The sequence below is a fragment of the Nyctereutes procyonoides genome, unplaced genomic scaffold, assembly GCF_905146905.1.
Source record: "Nyctereutes procyonoides isolate TBG_1078 unplaced genomic scaffold, NYPRO_anot_genome, whole genome shotgun sequence".
NCBI classification, from domain to species: Eukaryota; Metazoa; Chordata; class Mammalia; order Carnivora; family Canidae; genus Nyctereutes; species Nyctereutes procyonoides.
Window position 1 is genome coordinate 77,586,643 of NW_026575125.1, and position 25,499 is coordinate 77,612,141.

A 25,499-nucleotide genomic window follows, 5' to 3' on the forward strand; every position below is an offset into this window, starting at 1 on the left:
TGCTGGATAGATCCTTTAAGTATGATATAGTGTCCCTCTTCGTCTCTCACTACAGTCTTCGGGGTAAATTTTAGTTTATCTGATATAAGGATGGCTATCCCTGCTTTCTTTTGAGAACCATTTGAATGGTAAATGGTTCTCCAACCTTTTATTTTCAGGTTGTAGGTGTCCTTCTGTCTAAAATGAGTCTCTTGTAGACAGCAAATAGATGGGTCCTGCTTTTTTATCCAGTCTGAAACCCTTCACCTTTTGATGGGGTCATTAAGCCCGTTCACATTCAGAGTTACTATTGACAGATATGAGTTTAGTGTCATCATGATATCTATTTAGTCCTTGTTTTTGTGGATTGTTCCAGTGAACTTCTTCTTAAAGGGGAATTTTAAGAGTCCCCCTTAAAATTTCTTGCAGAGCTGGTTTGGAGGTCACATATTCTTTCAGTTCCTGCCTGTCTTGGAAGCTCTTTATCTCTCCTTCCATTTTGAATGAGAGCCTTGCTGGATAAAGTATTCTTGGTTGCATGTTCTTCTCATTTAGGTCCCTGAATATATCCTGCCAGCCCTTTCTGGCCTGCCACGTCTCTGTGGAGAGGTCTGCTGTTACCCTAATATTCCTCCCCATGAAAGTCAGGGATTTCTTGTCTCTTGCTGCTTTAAGGATCTTCTCTTTATCTTTGGAATTTGCAAGCTTCACTATTAAATGTCGAGGTGTTGAATGGTTTTTATTGATTTTAGGGGGGATCTCTCTATTTCCTGGTTCTGAATGCCTGTTTCCCTTCCCAGATTGGGAAAGTTTTCAGCTAGGATTTATTCAAATACATATTCTGGCCCTCTGGCCCTTTCGGCGCCCTCGGAAACCCCAATTAAACGTAGGTTTTTCTTCCTTAGGCTGTCATTTATTTCCCTTAATCTGTCTTCATGGTCTTTTAATTGTCTGTCTCTTTTTTCCTCAGTTTCCCTCTTTGCCATTAACTTGTCTTCTATGTCACTCACTCGTTCTTCCACCTCGTTAACCCTCGTCGTTAGGACTTCTAGTTTGGATTTCATCTCATTCAATTGATTTTTAATTTCTGCCTGATTGGATCTAAATTCTGCAGTCATGAAGTCTCGTGAGTCCTTAATGCTTTTTTTTAGAGCCAACAGTAGCTGTATAATCGTGCTTCTGAATTGGCTTTCTGACACTGAATTGTAATCCAGATTTTGTAATTCTGTGGGAGAGAGGGCTGTTTCTGATTCTTTCTTTTGAGGTGAGGTTTTCCTTCTAGTCATTTTGCTCAGTGCAGAGTGGCCAAAAACAAGTTGTATTGGGAAAAGGAGAGAAAGAGAGAGAAGGAAAGAAAAGAGAAAAAGAAAAAAGAAAAAGAAGAAAAAAAGGAAAAAAGGAGAAGAAAAAGAGAAAGAAAAAGAAAGAAAGGTAAAAAAAAGGGGAGTGGGGGAAGCAATCAGAAATCAAAAAGAAAAGAAAAAAGAAAACAAAACAAAACAACAACAACAACAAAAAAAAAAAACCACGGGGGAGTATCTTCTGAATCTGTAGACTTTAAGTCCCTTGACTTCCCCTGGAACTGGTCCATCTAGCTGGTCTTCTGGGGGAGGGGCCTGTTGTGCTGATTTTCAGGTGTTAGCACTTGGGGGAGCTGCTCTGCCCCTGCCTTCTGCAGGGCTCATTGGGGGTTGTTTACCCAGTGAGGCCCCAGGAGGAACAGCCGCAGTTGCTATGGCAACTCTGGAAGCCTGGATTCAGCCTCTACAGGAACTACGGGGCTCACCGTCTGCAGGGCCTGGAGGCTTGGGGCGGGGCCGCTGATCTGCTCAGCTCCGGGCAGGAGTGTCCTTGCTGTCCTGGGCCCTCCCGGCCTCTGCCTGTCCCGGGGGAGGCCGGATCCTGGGCTGTGTCCCGGCGCCCTGTGCTCCCGGCCTGCGCTGTTGGATTTGCGCTCCCGCCCCGCAGCTCCCTCCGTGGAGCCACTCCCGAGTCCCTCTGAGCTGCTCTGGCCCCCGTCGTGCGCGCTGCAGCCCTTAGGGAGTTCGGCGCACTCTCCCGGGGCTCAGGTGTCTGTTAGTGTCCCAGGGAGCCCGAGGGCATCCCCGCCCTCCTGGGTCCTGCTCCAACTCCCTGCGAGCCCCTTGCCGCCCGGGAAGGTTGGTGCAGCTCCTGCTCTTCCGGGACAGGGCTCTCCTGTCCTGGGGACACTCGCCCCGGCCTCAGCCCGGCTCCTCGCGGGGCCCCTCCCCCTCGGAGGCCTTTTGTTCCTTTATTTCTTTTTCCCCGTCTTCCTACCTTGATAGAAACGCGAACTCTTCTCACTGTAGCATTCCATCTGGTCTCTCTTTAAATCTCAGGCCGAATTCGTAGATTTTCAGGATGATTTGAAGGTTATCTAGGTAATTTGTTGGGGACAGGTGATTTGGGGACCCTACTCTTCCGCCATCTTGCCCCTCCTCTCAAGAGCAAAAGTTTTAGCTGACTTTCCTAAAACAGAAACAGACACAGAGAAGCAGACAAAATGAGGAGACAAGAATTTGTCCCAAATAAAAGAACACAACAAATTCATAGCAGATCAGGGGATGCCTGGGTGGCTCAGCAGTTAGGTGTCTGCCTTTGGCCCAGGGTATGATTCTGGAGTCCCAGGACCGAGTCCTACATTGGGCTCACTGCATGGAGCCTGCTTCTCCCTCTGCCTATATCTCTGCCTCTCTCTGTGTGTGTATCTCATGAATAAATGAATAAAATATGCAAAAATCACAGCAGATCAGATCTATGCAAAACAGAAACTAATAAATCCCTGAAAGAGAATTTGAAGTTATAATCATAAAGATATTCTAGTCACTAGACATGAGAAAGGGTAGAAAACATCAGTGAGATCCTTAACAAGGATATAGAAAATAACATATCAGAGATGAAGAACTCAATAAATGAAATTCAAAATACAATAGTTGGAATAAACAGTAGGATAGAGAAAGCAGAGGAACATATCAGAGACCTGGAGGACATAAAGTATTGGAAAGCAATCAAGTTGAACATGTGACAGACAAATACTGCAAAATAATAATAGACTTAGAGAACAAAGTGACTCCAAGCATAATAACATGCACATTATAGGGATGAAGGGAAGGGGCATAAAATGTATTTGAAGAACTAATAGCTGAAAACTTCCTGAATCTGGGGAGGGAAACAGAGATCCAAATTCAGGAGGTACAGAGATCCCCCAACAAATTAACCCAAGGAGGTCCACACCAAGACACATAGTAATTAAAACGGCAAAAAATAGTGATAAAGAAAGAATTTTAAAGGTTACAAGAGACAAGAAGAGACAAGAAGACAGTTGCATACAAAAGAAACCCTGTAAGGTTATCAACTGATTTTTCAGCAGAAAAGTCCATCACTCAGAATAGGAGAGATAAAAATGTTCTCAAACAGAAAAAAAAAATAAATGAAAGGAGCTTATGACCTCTAAACCAGTTCTACAAGACATATTTAAAGGGAATTCTTTGAGTGGAAAGGAAAGACCATAAGTGAGAATACACAAGGTTCAAAACACACACACACACACAAGAAGTAAAAAGTAATTCTGTAAAAATCACTAAAGAGATTCATAAAATGAAAGGATGTAAAATATGACAACAAATATCTGAAACATGGAGGGGAGATGAGGAAATATGAGTTCAACATTTAGTGACCATTAACTTAATATAGACTGCTATATGTAGAACATGTTATATACAAATCTAATGGTAACCACAAATTAAAAAATAGTATTAGATATGCAAAAATTAAAGAGGAAGGACTCCAAGTAAATCACAAAAGAAAATGAGGAAACTATGAAATAGAGAAAGAGAAGAAAGCATCAGAGAAAAACTATAAAACAGCCACAGAACAGGTAACAAAATGGTATAATACATATTGAACAATACTTTCAATGTAAATGGACTAAATGCTCCAATTAAAAGACATAGGGTGACAGAATGTATAAAAATATAAGATCCATCTATATGCTGCCTACAAGAGACTCATTTCAGATCCAAAAACACCTGAAGATTGAAAGAAAGGAGATGGAGAAATACTTATTATGCAAATGAGTGTCAAAAGAAAGCTAGAATGGCAATATGTATATCAGACAAAAGAGATTTTTTAAAAATCTATTTTATTTTAGTTTCATTTTTAATAATAAATTTATTTTTATTGCTGTTCAATTTGCCACAATACAAATAACACCCAGTGCAAATCCCGTCGAGTGCCCAACTCAGTGCCCGCCACTCAGTCACCCCCACACCTCACCCTCCTCCCCTACCATCACCCCTGATTTGTTTCCCAGAGTTAGGAGTCTTCCATGTTCTGTCTCCCTTTCTGATATTTCCCACTTATTTTTTTCCTTTCCACTTTATTCCCTTTCACTATTATTTATATTCCCCAAATGAATGAGACCATAAAATTTTTGTCCTTCTCTGATTGACTTATTTCACTCAGCATAATACCCACCAGTTCCATCCACCTCGAAGCAAATGCTGGGTATTTGTCGTTTCTAATGGCTGAGTAATATTCTATTGTATACATAAACCACATCTTCTTTATCCATTCATCATTCTTTTTTTTTCTTTTATTTATTTTATTTTTTATTTTTTTAATAAATTAATTTTTATTGGTGTTCAATTTACCAACATACAGAATAACACCCAGTGCTCATCCCATCAAGTGTCCCCCTCAGTGCCTGTCACCCATTCACCCCCACCCCCCGCCCTCCTCCCCATCCACCACCCCTAGTTCATTTCCCAGAGTTAGGAGTCTTTATGTTCTGTCTCCCTTTATGATATTTCCCACACATTTCTTCTCCCGTCCCTTATATTCCCTTTCACTATTATTCATATTCCCCAAATGAATGAGAACATACACTGTTTGTCCTTCTCCAATTGACTTACTTCACTCAGCATAATACCCTCCAGTTCCATCCACGTTGAAGCAAATGGTGGGTATTTGTCGTTTCTAATGGCTGAGTAATATTCCATTGTATACATAAACCACATCTTCTTTATGCAGTCATCTTTCGATGGACACCGAGGCTCCTTCCACAATTTGGCTACTGTGGACATTGCTGCTATAAACATCGGGGTGCAGGTGTCCCGGCGTTTCATTGCATCTGTATCTTTGGGTAAATCCCTAACAGTGCAATTGCTGGGTCATAGGGCAGGTCTATTTTTAACTCTTTGAGGAACCTCCACACAGTTTTCCAGAGTGGCCGCACCAGTTCACATTCCCACCACAGTGCAAGAGGTTCCCTTTTCTCCACATCCTCTCCAACATTTGTGGTTTCCTGCCTTGTTAATTTTCCCCATTCTCACTGGTGTGAGGTGGTATCTCATTGTGCTTTAGATTTGTATTTCCCTGATGTCAAGTGATGCAGAGCATTTTCTCATGTGCATGTTGGCCATGTCTATGTCTTCCTCTGTGAGATTTCTCTTCATGTCTTTTGCCCATTTCATGATTGGATTGTTTGTTTCTTTGCTGTTGAGTTTAATAAGTTCTTTATAGATTTCGGAAACTAGCCCTTTATCTGATACGTCATTTGCAAATATCTTCTCTCATTCTGTAGGTTGTCTTTTAGTTTTGTTGACTGTATCCTTTGCTGTGCAAAAGCTTCTTCTTGATGAAGTCCCAATAGTTCATTTTTGCTTTTGTTTCTTTTGCTTTCGTGGATATATCTTGCAAGAAGTTACTGTGGCCAAGTTCAAAAAGGGTGTTGCCTGTGTTCTCCTCTAGGATTTTGATGGAATCTTGTCTCACATTTAAATCTTTCATCCATTTTGAGTTTATCTTTGTGTATGGTGCAAGAGAGTGGTCTAGTTTCATTCTTCTGCATGTGGATGATCCAATTTTCCCAGCACCATTTATTGAAGAGACTGTCTTTCTTCCAGTGGATCGTCTTTCCTCCTTTATCGAATATTAGTTGACCATAAAGTTCAGGGTCCACTTCTGGGTTCTCTATTCTGTTCCATTGATCTATGTGTCTGTTTTTGTGCCAGTACCACACTGTCTTGATGACCACAGCTTTGTAGTACAACCTGAAATCTGGCATTGTGATGCCCCCAGATATGGTTTTCTTTTTTAAAATTCCCCTGGCTATTCAGGGTCTTTTTCTGATTCCACACAAATCTTAAAATAATTTGTTCTAACTCTCTGAAGAAAGTCCATGGTATTTTGATAGGGATTGCATTAAACGTGTAAATTGCCCTGGGTAACATTGACATTTTCACAATATTAATTCTGCCAATCCATGAGCATGGAATATTTTTCCATCTCTTTGTGTCTTCCTCAATTTCTTTCAGAAGTGTTCTATAGTTTTTAGGGTATAGATCCTTTACCTCTTTGGTTAGGTTTATTCCTAGGTATCTTATGCTTTTCGGTGCAATTGTAAATGGGATTGACTCCTTAATTTCTCTTTCTTCAGTCTCATTGTGTAGTGTATAGAAATGCCATTGATTTCTGGGCATTGATTTTGTATCCTGCCACGCTACCAAATTGCTGTATGAGTTCTAGCAATCTTGGGGTGGAGGCTTTTGGTTTTCTATGTAGAGTATCATGTCATCTGCAAAGAGGGAGAGTTTGACTTCTTCTTTGCCAATTTGAATGCCTTTACTGTCTTTTTTTTTGTCTGATTGCTGAGGCTAGGACTTCCAGTACTATGTTGAATAGCAGTGGTGAGAGTGGACATCCCTGTCTTGTTCCTGATCTTAGGGGAAAGGCTTCCAGTGCTTCCCCATTGAGATGATATTTGCTGTGGGCTTTTCGTAGATGGCTTTTAAGATGTTGAAGAATGTTCCCTCTATCCCTACACTCTGAAGAGTTTTGATCAGGAATGGATTCTGTATTTTGTCAAATGCTTTCTCTGCATCTATTGAGAGGATCATATGTTTCTTGTTTTTTCTCTTGCTGATATGATGATATCACATTCATTGTTTTACGAGTGTTGAACCACCCTTGCATCCTGGGAATAAATCCTACTTGGTTATGGTGAATAAACTTCTTAATGTACTGTTGGGTCCTATTGGCTAGTATCTTGTTGAGAATTTTTGCATCCATGTTCATCAGGGATATTGGTCTGTAATTCTCCTTTTTGGTGGGGTCTTTGTCTGGTTTTGGAATTCAGGTGATGCTGGCCTCATAGAATGAATTTGGAAGTACTCCATCTCTTTCTATCTTTCCAAACAGCTTTAGTAGAATAGGTATGGTTTCTTCTTTAAACGTTTGATAGAATTCCCCTGGGAAGCCATCTGGCCCTGGACTTTTGTGTCTTGGAGGTTTTTTATGACTGCTTCAATTTCCTCCCTGTTTATTGGCCTGTTCAGGTTTTCTATTTCTTCCTGTTCCAGTTTTGGTAGTTTGTGGCTTTCCAGGAATGCGTCCATTTCTTCTAGATTGCCTAATTTATTGGCGTAGAGCTGTTCATAATATGTTTTTAAAATCGTTTGTATTTCCTTGGTGTTGGTAGTGATCTCTCCTTTCTCATTCATGATTTTATTATTTTGAGTCTTCTCTCTCTTCTTTTTAATAAGGTTGGCTAATGGTTTATCTATCTTATTGATTCTTTCAAAGAACCAACTCCTGGTTTTATTGATCTGTTCCACAGTTCTTCTGGTCTCGATTTCATTGAGTTCTGCTCGAATCTTTAATTAACTCTCTTCTTCTGCTGGCTGTAGGATCTATTTGCTGTTTCTTTCTCTAGCTCCTTTATGTGTAAGGTTAGCTTTTGTATTTGAGTTCTTTCCAGTTTTTGGATGGATGCTTGTATTGCTATGTATTTCCCCCTCAGGACTGCTTTTGCTGCATCCCAAAGATTTTGAACGGTTGTATCTTCATTCTCATTAGTTTCCATGAATCTTTTTAATTCTTCCTTAATTTCCTGGTTGACCCTTTCATCTTTTAGCAAGATGGTCCTTAACCTCTACGTGTTTGAAGTCTTTCCAAACTTCTTGTGATATAGTTCTAATTTCAAGGCATTATGGTTTGAGAATATGCAGGGGACGATCCCAATATTTTGGTATCGGTTAAGACCTGATCTGTGACCCAGTATGTGGTCTATTCTGGAGAAAGTTCCATGTGCACTCGAGAAGAATGTGTATTCAGTTGCGTTTGGACGTAAAGTTCTGTAGATATCTGTGAAATCCATCTGGTCCAGTGTATCATTTAAAGCTCCTGTTTCTTTGCAGTTGTTTGCTTAGAAGACCTATCGAGGGTAGAAAGAGCTAGATTGAAGTCACCAAGTATAAATGTATTATTATCTAAGTATGTCTTAACTTTGGTTATTAATTTTTATATTTGGCAGCTCCCACATTCGGGGCATATATATTGATGATTGTTAAGTCCTCTTGTTGGATAGATCCTTTAAGTATGATTTAGTGTCCCTCTTCATCTCTCACTAGTCTTCGGATAAATGTTAGTTTATCTGATATAAGGATGGCTATCCCTGCTTTCTTTTGAGGACCATTTGAATGGACCTTTTATTTTCAGGTTGTAGGTGTCCTTCTGTCTAAAATGAGTCTCTTGTAGACAGCAAATAGATGGGTCCTGCTTTTTTATCTAGTCTGGCACCGTGCGCCTTTTGATGGGGTCATTAAGCCCGTTCACGTTCAGAGTTACTATTGAATGATATGAGTTTAGTGTCATCATGATACCTATTCAGTCCCTGTTTTTGTGGATTGTTCCACTGGACTTCTTCTTATAGGGATTTTTAAGAGTCCCCCTTAAAATTTCTTGCAGAGCTGTTTTGGAGGTCACATATTCTTTCAGTTCCTGCCTGTCTTGGAAGCTCTTTATGTCTCCCTCCATTCTGAATGAGAGCCTTGCTGGATAAAGTATTCTTGGTTGCATGTTCTTCTCATTTAGGACCCTGAATGTATCCTGCCAGCCCTTTCTTGCCTGCCAGGTCTCTGTGGAGAGGTCTGCTGTTAACCTAATACTTCTCCCCATATAAGTTAGGGACTTCTTGTCTCTTGCTACTTTAAGGATCTTCTCTTTCTTTGGAGTTTGCATGCTTAACTATTAAATGTCGAGGTGTTGAACGGTTTTTATTGATTTTAGGGGGGGGATCTCTCTATTTCCTGGATCTGAATGCCTGTTTCCCTTCCCAGATTGGGAAAGTTTTCAGCTAGGATTTGTTCAAATACATATTCTGGCCCTCTGTCCCTTTCGGCACTCTCTGGAACCCCAATTAAAGGTAGATTTTTCTTCCTCAGGCTGTCATTTATTTCCCTTAATCCATCTTCATGGTCTTTTAATTGTTTGTCTCTTTTTTCCTCAGTTTCACTCTTTGTCATCAACTTGTCTTCTATGTCACTCGCTCGTTCTTCCCTCTTCCACCTCGTTAACCCTCGTCATTAGGACATCTAGTTTGGATTGCATCTCATTCAATTGATTTTTTATTTCTGCCTGATTAGATCTAAATTCTGCACTCATGAAGTCTCTTGAGTCCTTTATGCTTTTTTCTAGAGCCACCAGTAGCTTTGTAATAGTGCTTCTGAATTGGCTTTCTGACATTGAATTGTAATCTAAATTTTGTAACTCTGTGGGAGAGAGGACTGTTTCTGATTCTTTCTTTTGAGGTGAGTGTTCCTTCTAGTCATTTTGCTCAATGCAGAGTGGCCAAAAACAAGTTGTATTGAGAAAAGGAGAAAAAGAAAGAAGAGAAAGAAGGAAAGAAAAAGAAAAATAGAAAAAAGGAAGAAACAAAACAAAAGAGAAGAAAAAAAGAAAAAAAGGGGGGGAGGGAAACAAACAGAAATCAAAAAAAACAAAAAAACAAGGGGGAGTGTCCTCTGGTTCTGTATACTGTAAGTCCCTCGACTTCCCCTGGAACTTTCCAGTGCTGCTTGTTCAATAATTGTTTTTCCCTGTCCGTTTAGCTGGTCTTCTGGGGAGGGGCCTGCTGTGCTGATTTTCAGGTGTTAGCATCTGGGGGAGCTGCTCAGCCTCCTGCCTGGTGCAGGGCTCAGTGAAGATGTTTAGCTGTTTATTCGGTGAGGCCACTGTGAGGCCCCAGGAGGAACAACCACAGTGGTGGCGACCAGCTCTGGAGCCCTAGAGTCAGCTCCCGCAGTAACTGCAGAGCTCTCAGTCTGCAGGGGCCTGGATGCTCCGGGGCGGAGCCGCTGATCTGCTCAGCTTAGGGCAGGAGTGTCCTTGCTGTCCTGTGCCCTCCTGGCCTCTGCCTGTCCCAGGGGTGCGCCAGAACCTGGGCTGTGTCCTCGGTGCCAAGTGCTCCCGGGCCTGCGCTGTTGGATTTGTGCTCCCGGCCACGCAGGCCCCTCCCGCAGAGCCTCTGCCTCTGGCGGAGCCCTCTCTGAGCTGCTCCGGGCCGTCGGGCGCGGGCTGCAGCCCTTAGGGAGCTAGGCCACGGTGTGGGGCACTCCCCGGGGGCAGGTCCTCTGTTAGTGTCCCATGGAACCTGAGCGCATCCCCGCCCTCCTGGGATCCTGCTCTAACTCCCTGGAGTGCCTTTCTGTCCGGGAAGATTGGTGAAACTCCTGCTTCTCCAGCCAGGGCTTTCCTGTCCTGGGGACACTCGCCCGGCCTTAGCCCAGCTCCTCGCGGGGCCCCTCCCACTTGGATGCCTTTTGTTTCTTTATTTCTTTTTTCCCCGTCTTCCTACCTTGATAGAAGCGTAAACTCTTCTCACTATAGCATTCCAGCTGTTCTCTCTTTAAATCTCAGGCCGAATTTGTAGATTTTCAGGATGATTTGAAAGTTATCTAGGTAATTTGGTGGGGACAGGTGACTTGGGGACCCTACTCTTACACCATCTTGCCCCGCCCCCCCTAGTTTTATTTTTTAAAGACCTCATTTATTTATTTATTTGAGAGAGAGAGAGTGAGAGAGAGAACAAGAAGGGGAATCTAAAAAGGGAGAGGGAGAAGCATACTCCCCACTGAGCAGGAAGCCTGATGTAGGGCTGGATCCCAGGACCCCAGGATCATGACCTGAGCCAAATGTAGCCACTTAACTGACTGAGCCATCCAGGTGCACCTAAACAAAAGAGATAAAGAAAGACAATATAAAATAATGGAGATAAACCAATATGGAGGTATAACAATAGTAAAGGTCTGTGCAACATAGGAACACCAAAATATACAAAACAATTAATAACAAACATAAAGGAACTAATCAATAGTAAAACAATAATAGTAGGGAACTTAATACCCTACTTACATTGATGAACAGATAATCCAAATGAAAATCAATGAAGAAATAGTGGCTTTGAATGACACCGTGGACAAGATGGATTTAACAGATATATTCAAAACATTCCACCCTAAAACAGCAGAATACATATTGTTATCAAGTGCACATGGAACATTCTCCAGAATAGATCACATATTAGGCCACAAAATAAGCCTGAACAAATTTAAAAAAAGATTGAAGTCATACCATGCCTCTTTTCTGACCACAACACTATGAATAGAAATCAATCACAAAAAAATCTGGAAAGACCATAAATACATGCAGGTAAAATAATGTGCTACTAAACAATAAATGCGTGAAACAAGAAATGAAAAATTACATGAAAATGAAAACCTGTGTTGGTCTCCCCAGTTAGCAAGGGAGCCTGCTTCTCTCTCTCCCTCTGCCCCTCCGCCTGCTTATTCTCTCTCTCAATTAAATAAATAAATTTTTTAAAAAATTTATCAATGAAACCGTGAGTTGGGATCTTTGAAAAGATCAACAAAATTGATAAACTCTAGACAGACTCATCCAGAGGGAGAGAGAGATAGAGAAGACCCCAATAAATAAAATCACAAATGAAAGAGGAGATAAAAAACAATAACAACCAGAGATATACAAAGGATTATAAGAAAATATTATGAAAAATTATATGCCAACAAATTAGCCTAGAACAACTGGATAAGTTCCTAGAAACATATAATCTCCCAAAACTGAAGCAGTTAGAAATAGAAAAGTTTAACAGACTGATTACCAGCAAGGAGACTGAATCAGTAGTCTAAACACTCCCAACAAACAAAAGTCCAGGAACAGATGACTTTATAGGCAAATTCTACCAAATATTTAAAGATGAGTTCATTATCTATTCTTCTCAAACTATTCCAATAAATAGAAGAAAAATTTCCAAGTTCATTCTAAGAAACCAGTATCACCCTGATACCAAAACCAGATAAATAGATGACCAAAAAAAGAGACTATAGGCCAGTATCTTTAATGAACATGGATGTAAAAATCCTCAACAAAATAGTAGCAAACTTAATCCAATGATACATTAAAAAATCACTAACAAAAAAAAATCACTAACCATTGTGTATATATACATCACATCTTCTTTATACATTCATCTACTTATGGACATCTAGGCCCTTTCCATATTTTGCTATTTTAGACATCACTACTATAAACATCATAATATTATTCAGCCATCAAAAATAATGAAATCTTTCCATTTGCAATTATGTGGATGGAACTAGAGGGTATTATGCTAAGTGAAATAAGTCAGTCAGAGAAAGACAAATATCATACGATTTCACTTATATGTGGCATTTAAGAAATAAAATAGATGAACATAGGGTAAGGGAAGGAAAAATAAGATAAAGAGAGAGAGAGAGGCACATAATAGACTCTTAACTATAGGAAACAAACTGAGGGTTGCTGGAAAGGAGATGGGTGGAAGGATAGGGTAATTCGGTAATGTGCATTAAGAAGAGCACTTGATGTAATGACAACTGGGAGTTACATGCAACTGATGAATCACAAATTCTAGCCCTGAAACTAATGAAACACTGTATGTTAACAAAATTAAATTTAAATAAAAAATTTAGGGATGCCCAGGTGGCTCAGTGGTTGAACAACTGCCTTTGGGTCACAGCATGATCCTGGAGTCCCAGGATGGAGTCCCGCATTGGGCTTCCTGCATGGAGCCTGCTTCTCCCTCTGTTTATGTCTCTGCCTCTCTGTGTGTGTATGTCTTTTATGAGTAAACAAATAAAATTATACATACATACATACATACATACATACTTTTAAAAAATCATTTACTACAATAGAGTGGGGTTTGTTCCTGGGTTGCAAGTGTGGTTAAATATTGGCAAATCAACCACATCACATCAATAAGAGACAGGATAAAATCATGTCACATTTCAATACATAGAAAAAGCATTCGACAAAGTATAACATCCATTCATGATAAAAGCCCTCAACAAAGTAGGTTTAGAGGGGACATACCTCAACATAGTAAAAGCCATACATGAAATCCCATGGCTAATACCATCCTAAATGGGGAAATACTGAGAGCTTTTCCCCTAAAGGTGAGGAACAAGACAAGTATATCCACTCTCACCACTCTGATTCAATATAGTACTAACCATAGAAATCAGAAAACAAAAAGAAATAAAAGGAATCCAAATTCACAAGGAAGAAGTCAAACTTTTACTATTTGCAGATGACATGATACTGTATGGAAAAAGCACTAAAGACTCTGCCAAAAAACTACCAGTACTGATAAATAAATTTAGTAAAGTCACAGGATACAAAATAAATGTATAGAAATCTGTTGCATTTCTATACTCTAATAATGAAGCAGCAGCAGGAAAAATTAAGAAAACAATCTCATTTACAATTGTACCAAAAATAGGAAGATATCTAGGAGCAAACCTAACCAAAGAGGTGAAAGATCTATACTCTGGAAAATATAAAACATTGATGTAAGAAATTGAAGACAGCACAAAGAAATGGAAAGACATTCCATGCTCATGGATTGGAAGAACAAATATTGTTAAAATGTCTATATTAGGGATCCCTGGGTGGCGCAGCGGTTTGGCGCCTGCCTTTGGCCCAGGGCGCGATCCTGGCGACCCGGGATCGAATCCCACATCGGGCTCCCGATGCATGGAGCCTGCTTCTCTCTCTGCCTGTGTCTCTGCCTCTCTCTCTCTCTCTCTCTCTCTCTCTCTCTCTCTCTGTGACTATCATAAAAAAAATTTAAAAAAAATGTCTATATTACCCAAAGCAACCTACACACTTAATGCAATCCCTATCAAAATGCGTACAGCGTTTTTCATAGAACTATAGAACTATAATGAACAATTCTAAAATTTGTATGGAAACATAAAAGACCTTGAATAGCCAAAGCAATATTGAGAAAGAAAAGCAAAGCTGGAGGCATCACAATTCTGGACTTCAAGTTATATTACAAAGCTGTGGTAATCAGAATAGTATGGTACTGGCACAAAAATAGACACATAGATCAATAGTACAGAATAGAAAACACAGTAATAAATCCATAATTATATGATCAACTAATCTTTGACAAAGCAGGAAAGAAAAAAGTCTCTTCAGCAACTGGTGTTGGGAAAACTGGTAAGCTGCATGCAAAAGAAAGAAACTGGACCACTTTCTTAAACTATACACAAAAACAAATTCAAAATGCTTCAACGTGGATGGAACTGGAGGGTATTATGCTGAGTGAAGTAAGTCAATCGGATAAGGACAAACATTATATGTTCTCATTCATTTGGGGAATATAAATAATAGTGAAAGGGAATATAAGGGAAGGGAGAAGAAATGTGTGGGAAATATCAGAAAGGGACACAGAACATAAAGACTCCTAACTCTGGGAAACAAACTAGGGGTGGTGGAAGGGGAGGAGGGCGAGGGGGGGTGAATGGGTGACAGGCACTGAGGGGGGCACTTGACGGGATGAGCACTGGGTGTTATTCTGTATGTTGGTAAATTGAACACCAATAAAAAATAAATGTATTATAAAAAATGGATTAAAGACCTAACTGTGAGACCTGAAACCACAAAAATCCTACAAGATAACTCAGGCAGTAGTATCTCTGACATAAGCTATAGCATCATATTTCTAGATATGTCTCCTGAGGCAAGGGAAATAAAAGCAAAAATAAATTATCAGGACTTATCAAAAAAAGTTTCACATAGTGAAGAAAACAATCAACAGATGTCAAAGGTAACCAACTGGTTGGGAGAAAATATTTGTGAATGATATAGCTAATAAAGGGTTAGTATCCAAAATATATAAAGCACTTATACAACTCAACACCCAAAACCCAAATAATCCAGTTAAAAAATGGGCAGAATAAATGAACAGACATTTCTCCAAAGAAGAAACCCAGATGACAAACAGACACACGAAAAGATGCTCAACATCACTCATCATCAGGGATATGCAAATCAAAACTACAATGAGATATCACCTTACATCTGTCAGAATGGACAAAATCATAAACACAAAAAAACGGTAGGTGTTGGTGAGGCTGTAGAGAAAAAATTATCTTCATGCGCTATTGGTGAGAGTGCAAATTGGTGCAGCCACTGTGGAAAACAGTTTGGAGTTTCCTCAGAAAGTTAAAAATAGAACTACTTTATGATCCAGGAATTGCACTACTGGATATATGCCTGAAGAATACAAAAACACTAATTCAAAGGGATAAATAGACCCCTATGTTTATGGTAGCATTATTTAAGATAGCCAATATGTGTAAGTATCCCAAGTGTACATTGTTTAAAGAATGTATAAAGAAGTGGTATATATCTACAATGAAATATTTTTCAGCCATAAAAGGAATAAAATCTTGCCGTTTTCAATTCCATGAATGCAGCTAGAGAGTGTAACACTAAGGAAAATAAGCCAGAGAAAGACAGATATCATATGATTTAACTGATATTTGGAATTTAAGAGACAAGACAAAGAAGCAAAGAATAAAAAAATGAGAGAGAGGAAGAGAGAGAGACCAAGAAACAGACTCTCAGTTATAAAGAACAAACTGCTGGTTATGAGAAGGGAGGTAGATGTGTGAAATAGGTGATGGGGAATAAGGAGTGCATTTGTCATGATGAGCACTGAGTGATGTATGGAATTGTTGAATCACTGTGCTGTAAACCTGAAATTAATAGAACACTGTACATTAACTATACTGGAATAGCAGTATAATAGCAGAATAAAAAAAATTAGAGCAGGGATCCCTGGTTGGCGCAGCGGTTTGGCGCCTGCCTTTGGCCCAGGGCGCGATCCTGGAGACCCGGGATCGAATCCCACGTCGGGCTCCCGGTGCATGGAGCCTGCTTCTCCCTCTGCCTGTGTGTCTGCCTCTCTCTCTCTCTGTATGACTATCGTAAATAAATAAAAAAAATTAAAAAAAAATTTAGAGCAGAAAAGATGCCATTAACAAAAATAGAGCTTATCAATGTGGGCCAAGATGATAAAGTTTATCAGATACATTAATGGGAACATGCAAGGTGTAAAAATGTACTCCATATAATCAAAGATTTTATAATATCTTTTATACTGTAGTAATATAAAATTTCTATATTTATATTATATGATAAAGTAATAGTTTGTATATTCATATTATATATAATTTTTATTATTTTATGTTATATATTATTTATATTTTATAATATATTTATTTTATAAAAACTTTTAACTTTAACACATAATTCTTCTTGGAAAGGAAAAATAATGTCCGAGTGGGTGAAATATCTATTTTTCATTTTCTATCTCTTTTTACTCTTAGAATTTTTAGTCACGCCCTTACATTACTTTCTCAATTATAAACAATTCACTAAATAATGAATGTTATGTTCCTCAATTATAATTAAAAGTAGTCTTCAGTTTAATTTTATCAGTTGGTTTCCTAGAGAAAAATTATTGCCCCGTGGACCTTGTGCATAGAATAAAAACCACATACACACCAAAAAATTAAAAGGAATTACTATAGAGGTAAGATCATATATTTTCTTTTTTATTCTCCATAATTTTCTGAATTATTTCTATTGTGCATGCATTACTTTAATAATAAAATAGTAATAAACTCCTCTTCCTCAAAAAATATTTTTATAAACTCTGGGTATCATTTCTGGCTGTCATTATCCTCTTCACTCTAAAGCTCTTTTATCCTATTACTAGCTGTTCCCTTTCCTTTGATGCTTCTACTTTGGTCAAATGTTTTTGGAGCAGAATCAGGCCATGTCAGAAAAAGGAGTCCCTTCACCTGAATATGTGAGTTTAGGCCTCTAATGCATTATCTATCAAGGGGGTTTACCATTTTTCTTTGTATTAGATTAAACTACAACTGTTTGATATTTGGATTATAGTTATGCTGAACTATGATTGTTTTCACAAAATCAGAACATAGAAATAGCATCTATATTCCTGTTAGAGTTAGGGAGAAACTGCTCTTGCTTTTCCTGTGAACCATACTAGCCACTAAGTGGAGCTATAGGCTCAAGTATAAGAAATTTGAGCCACTAGTTCAATTATTTTATGAAAATATAATGATGTCCTTTGAGTTCCCCAAAAAATAAAAACAAAAATAGAGGACTATTCCTTCCTTTGTTCAAAATGACTATTCAAAAGCCAGGATGTTGAATAGCTGGGTGAGCTCAATTAGAAGGCCTATGGCTGAGATATATAGGTGACATTCAGTTTCATCAGTTCACTTCATATTAGATTATTTTAAAACAATTGCAATATTACAAAATGTTCAACAATTTTAGTATTATAGAATGCTGTTTTATTGCCTAAAGTAGTGATTTTCAACTGAGGTTAACTTTCCACCTTCCCCCACCAGGGGACATTTGGCAATGTCTGGATACAACTTTCATTGTCACAAAAAAAGTGAGGTGGGTGCTACTACCATGCAGTGCGTAGAAAGCAGGGATGTTCAGGATGTTGTTTTCCCTGATGTATTCCTATTACCTCTTATGATTCTTGATACTACGAGATAAAAATGAAAGAGAAAGAAAGAAAGAAAGAAAGAAAGAAAGAAAGAAGAAAGAAAGAAAGAAAGAAAAATGAAAAAGAAAAGGAAAAGGAAAAGGAAAGAGAAAAGAAAATGAAGGAAAATGAAGGAAGGAAGAGAGGGCAAGAGAGAAAGAGGGAGGGAGGAATAAAAGAATGAAGGAAGGAAGAAAAAAAAGTAAGTGAATTGTCCAACTCCATTTGAGTTAAAACTCAGCCGTTCTGACTTTAGGGCCCTTTCATAAAAGCCACATTATCTCTTTGAAAATTAACACACAGTACTATAACAACTTTGAAACTATTGTTTGAAAAGCCTCCATATGGTTATACGGGTAGTTTTTATGTAAGTAATCATGCATATATATAAAGAAAGTAATAAAATCATCTATTTATTGAACTTCCTACATGTGTCAGATACTTTGCTCAAGCAATTTATATGTATTATTGTTATTCAAATTATAGTAAACTCAATATTTTGTGTTATTTCTGCTTTATCAATAGGAAATTGAACTTCAGGGAGGTGAAATAACGTGTCCGAGGGCATAAAGCTTGTAAGTGGAAGAATTAGGGTTTATTTTATTTTATTTTTTTTAAATGTTTTTAATTTTTATTTATTTATGATAGTCACACAGAGAGAGAGAGAGAGGCAGAGACATAGGCAGAGGGAGAAACAGGCTCCATGCACCGGGAGCCCGACGTGGGATTCGATCCCGGGTCTCCAGGATCGCGCCCTGGGCCAAAGGCAGGCGCCAAACCGCTGCGCCACCCAGGGATCCCAAGAATTAGGGTTTAAATCTGAGGCCTACTGGCTCAAGTTGGTGGATTTGTTTTCTGTTTTGAATATACTTTATTTTTTAGAGCAGTTTTAAGTTCAAGCAAAATTAGCAGAATCAAACCCAAGACAACCATCTCATCTTATAACCATCTCTCCCATAAAGGCCACTACTACTACATACACACACACACACATATGCACACATATACCTATAGATGCTCATTGTACTATCCATATATGGAACAGAAAGGTAGCTTAATTGAGAGCACCTGGGTGGCTTAGTGGTTGAGCGTCTGCCTTTGGCTCAGGCCATGATCCCGAGGTCCTGGGATCAAGTCCCCCATCAGACTCCCTGCAGGGACCTTTGCTTCTCCTTCTGTCTATGTCTCTGCCTCTTATGAATAAATAAATAAAATATTAATAAAAAGAAAGGTAGCTTAATTGAGAAGGGTTGTAGTGGAGACTGCTCCTAATATCCATTCTTCTCAAGCCTGATTCAGGTCCTTAGACTCAATCAGCCAAGTAATAGTATTTTTATTTTTATTTTTTTTTAATTTAATTTATTTGTGATAGGCACACAGTGAGAGAGAGAGAGAGGCAGAGACACAGACAGAGGGAGAAGCAGGCTCCATGTACCGAGAGCCCGACGTGGAATTCGATCCCGGGTCTCCAGGATCGCGCCCTGGGCCAAAGGCAGGCGCCAAACCGCTGCGCCACCCAGGGATCCCGTAATAGTATTTTTAACTGGAAATGTAGCTGCTCAGCATAAAGAATAAATTTCTGAGACCTCCTACTCATGAATGTGATTAAGTTCTGGCAAACAAGAAGGAAGTATAATGTGATGTGATAGTTTCCAACTACCATCTTTATAAAAGTGCTGAAGTTTGCACTTTGTGCCTTTTTCTTTTTTTCCTCTGCCCTGTTTCTTGGAATGCAATTGATGCTCCATACCTAAAGATGAAGGCTGCATTCAACAAGATGGAAAGTAAACTGGAGGGATCCCTGAGTGGTGCAGCGGTTTGGCGCCTGCCTTTGGCCCAGGGCGCGATCCTGGAGACCCAGGATCGAGTCCCACGTCAGGCTCCCGGTGCATGGAGCCTGCTTCTCCCTCTGCCTATGACTCTGCCTCTCTCTCTCTCTGACTATCATAAATAAAAAATAATTAAAAAAATTAAAAAAAGGGAAAGTAAACTGGGGGAGCTTCAATTCTCAAGGTTTTTACTGATTAGAGCTGCCATGTAACCCCTGAAATGTGAAATTCTAGACTTTTGTATGAAATAAATTTCTAAATTATTTAAGCCACTGCGATACTGAATTTGTTAGTCACTGGCAGCAGATCCTAATCCTAATTATAAGAGTATTTTTCAAATGGACAACTAAAGGCCAAGAATGCAGCCAAACTTCAGACCTGACTGGTTATACCAGAACATTGCTTTTCCAGACACGGCCACCCAGTCTTCAAGTCTACGGTGTCTTTTCCCCAACAATATTTTCCTAGATACAGCTGAAGAGATATTCAGAGATTCTTCTTCCTTTGATACTGCTGGGACACAATCTTCCTAAAATAAATGTATCCTGACTCTATGAAATGAAATCTACTTTCACTTGTCATATAAACACCTTACTAGACACACGTGACAGATAGGTGAAAGAGACTGAGTCTGTGTTGACTAGATCTTAGCTAGCCAATTTTGATGAAGGCCCTTATTAGTTGCAGTTCGTCTTCTAGGGAAAAACTTGATTTTGTACACTAAAGATTTATATGCTCTGCACAGAGGCATGTATGACAAACGGTGTGGGGATATGATAGAAGAGCTTGCAGGATCCTGAAAGTGAATCCAATATGGCAGAATATATAGAGTCTATCAACATGAGTCAAATATATAACAGAGACTGAAGTTAGAGGACAGTGAGTTTTGGTACAATCTGGCATTCTGACAACATTAAGGTATACTCAGTTCAAGATGATTAAAGTCAACTTGATCCCACTCCCAAGAAGCATCTTTGTGTCTTAGGAGAAGAAATAGTTGTGAGCATAAAACTGAACGTATATAGCACAAGAGTTCCTTGCATATTTACTACTAGACCTTTCTAAACCAGTACAAAGATGTGATTAAAAACTCATTTCCTTGTGGTTCCAAGAAGTTTAAGTCCAAGAGATCATTATAACAAATGATTATACCTAAAGTGCACTGCGATCGTGTGCATAATGACTCAGACAAACTCTAAATTATGGTCTAGAGTACTGAATAGATAGGAAATCCATGAAATTGGGCATTGGACAAGTTTACCTCAAATGGTTACAGTAACAACTAGCACTCATAGATGGAAAGTGTCAGACAGCAATAGCAATCACCTGAGTCTGCACAGTGGCAGCAAGATAATACTGGTAGAAATGAGTGAATTCAGGGTGTGACACATGTTCAGGTAAGAACAGCCTTGAAAATAGTCCAAGTGGAGCATGATTCAAAATTCCCCAACTTTTCCTGAATAACTCATATTTGCGAGTCTTCCTTCCAGGTGCTGGTGATATAGCAGTAAACAAAACAGACAAAACACTTTGTTCTCATTGGACTTGTTTTTCTGGCACAATGAAACACCAAATAAGCAAAATAAATTGAGTACATTTTAAAATATTAAACACTATGGAAAAAATAAAGCATGCTAAGAAGGAGTTGTGCATGCTAAAAAGAGTTGTTTGGATTTTTAAATAAGATGGTCAGGGTAAATCTCATTGGTTAATATTTGAGCTATGTGTCTATTTCAACAGGAAAAAACAACATGTACAAAGGGCCTGAGGTGGGAACATGCCTAGTATGTTCAAGGAACAAAAAGGTAAGAATTTCCATAGTTGATTGAGACAATGAATAGTATAAAAGGAAGTCATAAAGTTAAGATCTTGTAGACCATTTGAAGGACATCAAATTTCCTTTTGAGAGTATGTCATTAGAGGGTTTAATGCAGAAGAAATATATGACCTGACTTAGGTATTAAAAAGATTATTTTGACTTTTTAAGAATAGGCTATAGGAGAGCAAGAGTAAAAACAGTTAAAAAGCTACTAAAATAAATTGAGAGATGATGGTGGCTTGTCCCAGGGTAGTAGCATTAGAGGGAGTGAGAAATAGTTGGTTGTAGATATTGTACGTAGGTAGAGCCAACAGGATTTCCTGACCAATCAGGTTTTATTTTTTTTTATTTTTTTAATTTTTTATTTATTTATGATAGTCCACAGAGAGAGAGAGAGAGAGAGAGAGAGAGAGAGAGGCAGAGACACAGGCAGAGGGAGAAGCAGGCTCCATGCACCGGGAGCCTGACGTGGGACTCGATCCCGGGTCTCCAGGATCGCGCCCTGGGCCAAAGGCATGCGCCAAACTGCTGCGCCACCCAGGGATCCCAGGTTTTAAAAGTACAACATAGAAAGAAGGCAAAGATGATTCCATGACTATTGTTCTATGCCAGTCAAAGGAACTTAAATGAATTGAGATGAGGAAAAATAAAGGTGCAGTAAGGTTTTTGTTGATCTGCTGTATTGTGTTTACCTATCGGCTTGCTTGTTTGTTTTGGGGTGGATTGGTAAATTGGTTTCAAACGTGTTAAATTTGAAATGTCTTTAGATATCCATGAGAAGATTCAAGTAGGCAGTTGAAGAGGTTTATAGATGGTAATATAGCCAGAAGATGTGAAGTCACATAGTGGGTGAGTGTAGAGTGAAAAGAGAAATGGCCTAAGAATTGAACCCTAGGGTTCACCAATCTTTAGAGCTTCAAATGAGTACAAGAAACAAAAATAAGACTAAAAAGGAATGACCATGAGGTATATAGAGAACCAAGAATGTGTGATGTCCTGAAAATTAAGTGAAAAAAATACCTCCAGGAGATGGAAGTAAGTAATTATGTCAAATACAAATAAATCAAGTAAGATAAGGACTGGGAATAAGCCACTGAATTTAATAATATAGAGGTCCTCAGCAACATTGACAATAGTGTTTTCAGTTAAATTATGGTGACAAAAATCTGATTGGAATTGATTCAAGAGAGAATGGGAAAAAAGGAATTGGAAACAATAAATATGGGCAACTCTCTTGAATACTTAGGATCTGAATATGAGTACAGCTATTGCAGGGTTTGCATATTGGGATATGGACAGAATCAAAATGGAAGGATGACCTTGCTCCTGAAACTGCCACATCCATAACCATGTAATTTGAGGAAGTTGCTTCTAGAAGTTGAGCTGAGCAAGAATATAGCTTCCTTGGAAATGTGAAAGAGAAAAATGTATACATTTTGAGGGAGAAGGAAAATGTATCATTTTGAGGCTTGTTGAAAATGTTGGGAGTCATGGGTTTAAAGATGCCCATATTTTCTTCTTAAATAGATAGCAAATAATGTTTGTGAAAGGCAGAGTGCTTGGCAGCTAAGGGCAAAAGTTTAGATCAAAGTGCAGACCATGTGTGAGAACACCCTTAGGAATTTACAAGGAGATACCATAAGAGGAGGGACTCTAGGAACAGCAGCCTATAGAGACACCCATTCTGAACTATGTTAGTATTTAAAGTGCTAATTCATTGACAACAGGACAAGAGGAATATGAGAGACACCATGCAGTTCAGATCAGAACTCTTTTTTAAAAAAAGATTTTATTTATTTATTTATTTATTTATTTATTTATTAGTGAGTGAATGACACCGAGAGAGAGGGGCAGAGACATAGGCAGAGGGAGAAGCACAGCCCCTCCAGGGAGTCCAATGTGGGACTCGATGCTGGACCTGGAGATCACGCCCTGAGCCAAAGACAAATGTTCAACCTCTGAGCCACCCAGGTGTCCCTCAGATTTGAATTCTTGAAGGAAAATACCCTTCAAGGTGGGATGGATATACTATCAATAAATAAGTGATACTTTTTTTTATAAGTGATACTTTTAAAATAAGTTTTACCTTGCCTTATTCAATGAATATTTTTGAACTCATAACATGACCTGGCACTGTTATAGATACTTGGAAAATATCAGGGACAAAAGAGAAAAATATGCATGTTCTCATTAAGACTACATTCTAGTAGGGACAGAAAATAAACAATAAATATAATAAATATGTAAATTATATAGAATGGTAATTTTTGATAAAGTTCTATGGAAAAAAGAAGTCACAGAGAAGGATTAAGGTAGATTCCTCCAATAGTTAAAAATAAAAAAAAGGAGGGGGGCGCCTTTGTGGCTCAGTGGTTGAACATCTGCCTTTGGTTCAGGACGTGATCCCGGGGCCCAGAATCAAGTCCCTCATTGGGGTCGCCACAGGAAGCCTGCTTCTCCCTCTGCCTATGTCTCTGCCTCTCTCTGTGTGTCTATCATGAATAAATAAAATCTTAAAAAAAATTCCTCCAGTGGTGACACTTTCTGGTATCTTACAATATCACAGTGAGAATACTAAGATTGATACAGTCAAGATACAAAGCAGTTTCGTCAACACAAAGCCACACTGTTACAGTCACACTGTTCTCTATCCCTTCGCTCCCCTCACCTAGTTATCCTTGTGGTGATGGAACTGTTCTGTATCTTGAGTATATTGTTAATATTCTGGTTGTGACGTTGTGCTGTAGTTTTGCAAGATATTAGCCACTATAGGAAACTAGGTAAAGAATACAAAGTATTTCTCTGTATTATTACAACTGCATGTGAATCTATAATCTAAAATGATATTTAAAAAGTCTCTTCATATATCTTATTTTAAAAAATTTTTATTGAAATTCCAGTTAGTTAACCTATGGTATAAAGTTAGTTTCAGGTGTATAATATAGTGATTCAACACTTCCATACAATACCTGGTGCTCATCACAAGGGCCCTCCTTAATTCCCTTCACCTGTTTCACCCATTCCCCCCATCTCCCTCCCCTCTAGTTACCATCAGTTGGTTCTGTATAGTTAAGAGTCTGCTTCTTGGTTTGCCTCTTTCTCTCTTCCCTTTTGTTCACATCGTACCCATTTCTCTGTAAACTTAAAGCTATTAGAAAAAGTTTATTTTTAAAAATTAATTTTATTGAGTTATCATTTATATATAGTAAATTGGATCCATTCAAGCTATATGAAAAGATAATAAGCAAAAGTCTCTTTATATTTAATGGAACAATACTGATACATTATTATCAGAAAAGTTCATAATTTATTCATAGTTCCTTAGCTATTTCTTAAATACTTGCTTCTGCTCCTGAATCCCATCCAGGATATCACATTGCATTTATTTGCCATGTCTCTTTGGGCTCCTCTTAGCTATGCCAGTTTCTCAGATGTCCTTGTTTTTGATGACTTGGTTTTCATGAATATTGATCAGGTATTTTCTAGATTGTCTCTCAATTGAAAATTTTCTTATAATATTCTTATTATTAGACTGGGGTTATGAGTTTTTTTTTTAAGATAGTAGATGGGTGCCTAGTTGGCTCAGTGGTTGAGCATCTGCTTTCGGCTGAGATCATGATCCCGAGGTCCAGGATCAAGTCCCTCATTGGGGTCCCCACAGGAAGCCTTCTCCCTCTTCCTATGTCCCTGACTCCCTCTTAGTGTGTCTCTCATGGAGAAATAAAATCTTTTTTTTTTTAAAGAAAGACAACAGTGGTAAAGTGCCATTTTTACCACAGCATATCAAAGGTTCATACAATCAACCTGACTTACCACTGTTGATTTTGCCCTTGATTACCTGGATAAAGTAGCATTCATCAGGTTTCTCCGTTGTAAATTTACTACTTTTTTTTTCTTTCCATCCAGTACTCTCTGGAAGGAAGTCACTCTGTAAAGCTCACAGTTAAGAACAAGGATTAAGCTCCACTTTCTTGAGGACAGAATATCAACATAAAATATTTGGAATTCTACATTATAGGCAGTCTATTCTCCCCTTATGTATTTATTTATTAAATCATTACTTATATCAGATTGGAATTATGGATATTAATTTTACATTTTGAGTTACAATCCAGTACAATTTGCT